This window comes from Arachis hypogaea, chromosome 12 (genome assembly GCF_003086295.3).
Source record: "Arachis hypogaea cultivar Tifrunner chromosome 12, arahy.Tifrunner.gnm2.J5K5, whole genome shotgun sequence".
Lineage (NCBI taxonomy): Eukaryota > Viridiplantae > Streptophyta > Magnoliopsida > Fabales > Fabaceae > Arachis > Arachis hypogaea.
This window is the reverse complement of record NC_092047.1, coordinates 6082248-6089080: the sequence shown is the minus strand read 5'-3', so window position 1 is coordinate 6089080 and position 6833 is coordinate 6082248.

Below are 6833 nucleotides of genomic sequence, written 5' to 3'. Positions count from 1 at the left end.
TTGAGGAAGTGCTCACACTGTGGGAGGACTGGACATTTAGTTGACACATGCTACCATAAGCATGGTTTCCCTCCTCACTATAAGCATATTTCTGACCTAAAAACCATCAACAATGTGAACACTGATGAAGATTTGCAAAAGATCAGTGAGCCCCATTTGGAAGATAGTGAGAGCTTGGACTACCTATTTTCGAAGGAACAAAAAACAAGCTTTAATTGAGTTGTTCCACAACCATGGTGGCAAGCCTGCTCAAAACATCAATCTGGCTACTGAAGTCTATGCTCCATCCAAAGGTATATACAAAATTCTATCTATCTCCAAACATAAATTGAAGTGCACAGATTGGATTGTCGACACAGGTGCCACGACACATGTGGCTTGTTCTTTAAAATTGTTCACTAGTTTTCGAAGAGTAAATCCAATCACACTTCAATTGCCAGATGGTTCAAGAATTGTCACTGCCATCAGCGGGACAATTAATTTTTCAACCAAATTTCAACTTCAAAATGTTCTATATGTTCCATCTTTTACTTTCAACCTTATCTCTATTTCAAAAGCTACTGCATCCCTTTTATGCCGATTCACGTTCAATGATTTGAATTGTGAGATCCAGGACAAGATGAGCTTGAGGATGATTGGCACTGCTGAACTAACTGCAGACCTATATATCTTGGACTCTGCCCACATGCATACACTACACTTACTCTCACAACACTCTCAATTAGTCAATAAGGAAGGTTGTGTCAATAATGTTGTAAATAAGTCCGATTTGGTAGCCCTATGGCATAGTAGACTAGGACATATTGCTAATAATAAAATAGAGGCTATGCAAAAGCACTATGATTTTCTTCAGAGCTAAATGAAACATGTCCCTTGTGAACCCTTCCATTTTGCTAAGAAAAAGCGCATTCCTTTCCCTCTTAGCAAAACAAAATCCACTTCTTGTTTTGATATCATCCACATGGACATTTGGGGGACATTAGTTGTTGCTTTTAGTCAAGGCCATAAATATTTCTTGTCCATTGTGGATGACAAGAGCAGGTTCACCTGGGCATATTTCATGAAGAGCAAAGCTGAAGTAGCACATTTAGTTCTCATTTTTGTACAATTAATTAATACATAATTTCAAAAACGAATAAAATGCATAAGAAGTGATAATGGCAAAGAGTTCCTACTGTACTCTTTTTATGAATCAAAAGGAATCATTCATCAAACTACTTATATGGAAACTCCACAACAAAATAGAGTCGTGGAGCGCAAGCATCAAGATATGTTAAATATGGCTAGAGCGCTTATTTTTCAAAGTCATTTGCCTCATCATCTTTGGACTTTTGCTATAGCTCATGCCATACATATCTTGAACCGAGTTCCCTCTAGCTCTATAAATGCATCAAGCCCCTTTCAAGAATTGTTCCACTCTTTACCTGACATCTCTTATTTTCGAACTCTTGGGTGTTTGGCCTTTGCTTCCACTTTAAGTGCTCACAGAAAGAAATTGGAAAAGAGAGCAAGAAAGGCTATTTTCTTGGGGTTCAAAACGAATACTAAAGGTTTTTTATTGATGGATCTATACTCAAAAGAGGTTTTTCTCTCAAGAGATGTCATCTTCTATGAGAAAAATTTTCCCTTTCACCAATACAATGCTTTTAATGATTCACATGGTGCATCTATTTTGGATACCTTTCCATTCTATCATAATGATTTAGCACATCATGCTTCTGCACAATCCTCCTCTATTGTGCCTCAAATGCTGCCAGTTTGTTCACACATACCTTCAAGCACACAAACACATCACCCTACTTATGCATCCTTAAATCAGTAGGTGTCACCCTTGCATTCTCCACACTTGCATGTTGATCACAACATGACAACATTTGCTTCAAGCCCCCCATCTAACTCACCATCACATGATCATGTAGCTTTAGAACAACCTCATGTAGACCAGCATCTTAGGTGCTCAAATAGGATTTGAAAGCCACCTGCACGTTTAGCAGATTTTCAATGTATGTAGGTTCTATGTGAATCAGATTCTTCCTCTGGTGCCTCATCCTCATTTTCACGGCATCCTATCTCTCAATTCATTTCATATGAACATCTCTCCCCGTCTCACAAAGCCCTTTCCGTCGCCATCAACAATCTCACCGAACCTCAAAGTTTTGAGCAAGCTATTCAACATGATTGTTGGCGCAAGGCAATTAGGGATGAACTTCTGGCCCTCGAAACCAACAAAACCTGGGTAATCACCACTCTTCCAAAGGGAAATCATGACGTTGGGTGCAAGTGGGTCTTCAAGACCAAACTCAAGCCAGACGGATCGGTAGATCGCCATAAGGCCAGGTTGATGGCAAAGGGCTACACTCAATTAGCTGGATTTGACTACTTTGATAAATTTTCTCCTGTGGTGAAAATGTCCATATTTCGGGTTCTGCTAGCTCTCGCAGCCCAGAAGGGTTGGTTCCTTCACCAACTCGACGTGAACACGGCATTCCTCTATGGGGATCTTCCTGAGACTGTGTACATGAAGCTTCCCCCCGGTCTCTCCGCACCTCCCAACAGTGTGTGCAAACTTGAGCATTCTCTCTATGGTCTTAAGCAGGCAAGTCGGCAGTGGAATCATAAATTGTGCTCTGTTTTGAAGGCGTCAGGCTACACCCAATCGCAAGCTGATCATTCTCTATTCACCAAAGGCAACTCAACTGCCTTCACTACCCTTTTAGTGTATGTTGACGATCTTGTTCTAGCTGGAAATGACATGAAAGAAATTGAAAGAGTGAAATCCCTCTTGGATGCCAAGTTTAAAATCAAGGACATGGGGGTTCTCAAATACTTCCTTGGGTTTGAAGTTGCAAAGAGTAGCCAAGGCATCCTTCTCTACCAACGTAAGTATGCAATTGATCTCTTAGATGAGTTTGGCCTTCTGAATGCCAAGCCCACCTCCACCCCGATGAATTATACTGCTCCCCTGTCAAAGGATGCCGGTTCACCTTTGTCCGACTTAACTCCCTATCGTAGGCTCATAGGGAGGCTGCTTTACTTGACGAATACTCATCCAGATATTAGCTTCGCTGTCAACAAGCTCAGCCAATATCTGGACTGTGCCACGGACGTACATTTCAAGGCTGGGCTGCACATTTTGAAGTATATCAAAGGCGCTCCTGCAAGAGGAATTTTATAATCCACCGCCTCCGACTTATGCCTCATTGGCTATTCTGATTCTGATTGGGGAACGTGCCCAGATACAAGGCGCTCGGTGTCCGGGTTCTGTTTCTTCTTGGGTTCCTCTATTGTCTCATGGAAGAGTCGAAATCAGCTTATGGTGGCACGTTCTTCTGCAGAGGCAAAATATTGTGCATTGGCGTTGGTGACATGCGAAGGGAGATGGCTCATGTACATTCTCAGAGATTTGCAAGTCCCTTTACGTAGGCCGATTACCCTGTTCTGTGATAATCAATCAGCGATTCATATTGTTTCGAACCCAGTTTTTCACAAGCGTACCAAGCATATCGAAATTGACTGCCACACTGTTTGAGATCGAGTGCAGGATGGTTCTTTGAAGCTGTTACCGGTCCCTTCCTCTGAACAGGTTGCTGATATTCTCACCAAGAGCTTGGCACCAGGGCCATTTGCAAAGATTCATTGCAAGCTTGGAATGCATGACATTCATGTTCCAAGCTTGAGGGAGGCTGATAGAAGGGAGTCGAACTCATGATGGTTTCCGATACACAGTTAGTTAGGAATCGGCATGATGTACATGTTAGTTAGATAGTTTGGAAGTTTGTTAGGAGAATGCCAGCATGGCACTAGTTAGTTAGAGATTAATTTAAGCCTTTTGGATATTTGTATTACAAGACACTGTATATATAAACCTACATGTAACTAGTTAGAGGAGTGAGATTCATTATTATAGAAATGTGAATACAAGAGAGCAATTTCTCTCTTTGCGTTCATAGCTCTCTGCTTCTTCTCTATGCATGATTTCTCTCTTTGCAAACTCCTAAACGCAACTTTTTATCATAACGATCATTTTTATAGAACAACATCTACGTCAAATATTTCTTTACAATCCCATATGAACAGAAAAATTCAAGTGTTCAAATTTTAAGAAAATAAAAAAATTAAATGCATTTTTCAATTTTTAAAACTTTAAATATCCATAGGACAAAATATCAAAGTCTCACTTTGTCTTTTTCTCAAATTCCAAGTACAGTACAATTATACACGAGTTCCATGACTTGACGTCCTAATACACAAATGAGAAATATATTGTGATTTTTTACTCATTTTTCTTTACACTAATCAAATTAACTTTGTTTCTTTTCTGTATTCTTGGATTTATTTTATTCCCTAATAGTAACAAAAAAATGAAGTAGGTAAGCTAAGGAATGTAGGGCTAGTAACCAGTAAAATAGAGTAAGATTTAGATTTTATTCTAATTATATTTGTAGTTTTAGATTCTCTTTAAAATTTAATTTAATTTTATATTATCTGTAGATTGATAAATTTTTTATGTTAATCTTATTTTCGTTCTAAAGTTTTATATTTGATTCCATTTAATTCTATCTATAATAAATTATTTTTTTTCAATCAAACGTGATATTTAATTATTGCATATTTTATAAAATATTAATAAAATAAAAAATATAAAATTAAGTTCATGTTAAAATTAAAGGTAATAAAATTATAATGAAATTCATGTTAAAATTACAAAAAGAAGAAGATGTGATTTTAATCTCCATCAATTTTATTATACATGCTTAATAATTTTTACTATATATTATAATATAGCAGGGTGCCAATAAGTCGAATAAGATTAGGTCTAAATTCATATCTGACTCTACCTGTAGTTCAATCTACTTTACTCTTATCAACTTGACCAGTTGCGAATCAAATTGCCAACTCTATCAAAATAAATTTAGTTGAATTGAGTACCACAGATATAATTAATATTGCCTATCCTAAAAAAATAACTAATACATTAGACTTTATTAACTGCATGCAATTTATAATTAAAAAAATTAATAACGCTATTTGTATATTAAACTTTTTGAATATTTCTATAAAACATATAACTATTATTAATTAATTATATAATTAAACTATTTTTTAATTAGAAAAATAAAAAGTACACGTTAATTGTTAAAAATACTAATAATATTAAAATAATATTTATGATGAAAAATAGCAAGATTTAAAGGTACAAAACACGTTTGGTAGCTAAAGAGTTTCATCATGTTGAAAGCGTTGATTTTTACCAGAGCAAGAGTTGGCCTAATTAACTCTTGTTCTCTCTAAAAACTGGACCATTAGCCAATTCAATTTTAATATGCCTTTTTAAACTGGGACTTGCATCAAAATATCTATGTCTCAACCACTTTGTTTTGAAGAAAGTCCACCCAATTTGGTTTGCAAATTGAATAGGAGCCTTTATTAGGGGTGTTCGCAGTGCGGTTTAATTCGGTTTTAAGAAAAAAAGTCATCCAATCCGAACGCTTAATTTATGTGCGGTACGGTTTGGATTAGATGAACTTTTTTTGGAAATCTAATCCGATCCGATTAAAAACGGTTTGGATCGGTTTAGATTTACGGTTTTTTAAATAAAAAATTTAAATACATATAACAAGTCTCAATATCAAATTTTAAATAACCAACAATGACATAACAAGTCATAACAAGTCTTAACAATATCTTAAAAAGCCAACGATAATATAACAATAGAAATAAAATTATAGGTTAGTTAAAATAAATAAATAAATAATATTTTGAACATAAAATATTTATTAAATAATAATAATACTTGAATAATAGAAAAATGTATAACAAATTGAACATGTTATAAGTATAATTGTAAATATAATAATAAAATAATAATATTATAGCACATTGTGCGGTTTGGATTAGATTGGATCGGTTATGAAAAATAGATCCAAAATTCGATCCAATCCAGCGGTTTGCAAAAAATAGAATCAATCAAATCTGAATTAGTGTGATTTTAATCAATTTTTGGTTTAAATTGGATTAGATGAACGGTTTAATTTGAATCGATTTGGATTTGAACACCCCTAGCCTTTATTGTATAAAACAAGCACTTAGAGGAGAATGGTTTATAAAATTAAGTAATACTCTTTATTTTTTTAGTTTCACAATGCCAATTCGGATATCTCTCTTGTTATTAAATAATATGATCCTAAGTCAATTATTTATATGCTATGTTATGTTGATGATACAATTATCATAAAAAATGACTTCTTTAAAATAGAACACATGATTAATTCAACAACTTATTAGTGTTTTTACTTTAAAAGATTTGGGCATGCTAAACTATCTTTTAGAATTGAAGTAAATATATAGTAGCTGTTTCGAGGGTTACCTGAAACGTTAATTTGGACTTGAGGTAGTATTTGACTTGTTCTTATGTCGAGGTTTTGTCGTCCGAATTCTTCGTGAGGAGGTGGGGTGATACTTTTAAGAGTCTTTGATACTTAAATTAGCAAGGATTTTAGGCAGATTTTTTTAGTAGATTAGAACGTGAATATACTTGAGCGGTGTCAGTGTATTTATAGTAGAGTTAATAACCACTTTTTAGATTAGTTCTAAATTTGTTGGTGGATAACTGTTTCCTTTATCTTAAAAGTTTGTTAAGATCTATCTTTTAGTGAAGGTAGAAATAGTAGGAGAGATTCAGAAAAATAGTTACTTATTTGGATAAGTAGGGCTAGACTCCTTTTGTCGTGTCCGACTTTTTAAAGAGGTCAGATAAACGGTAGAAGTAATTTCTTTTGGTTGGACCTTTTATCTTTATTAGACCTAATTTTATGTTTTAGGTTAGAGTATAA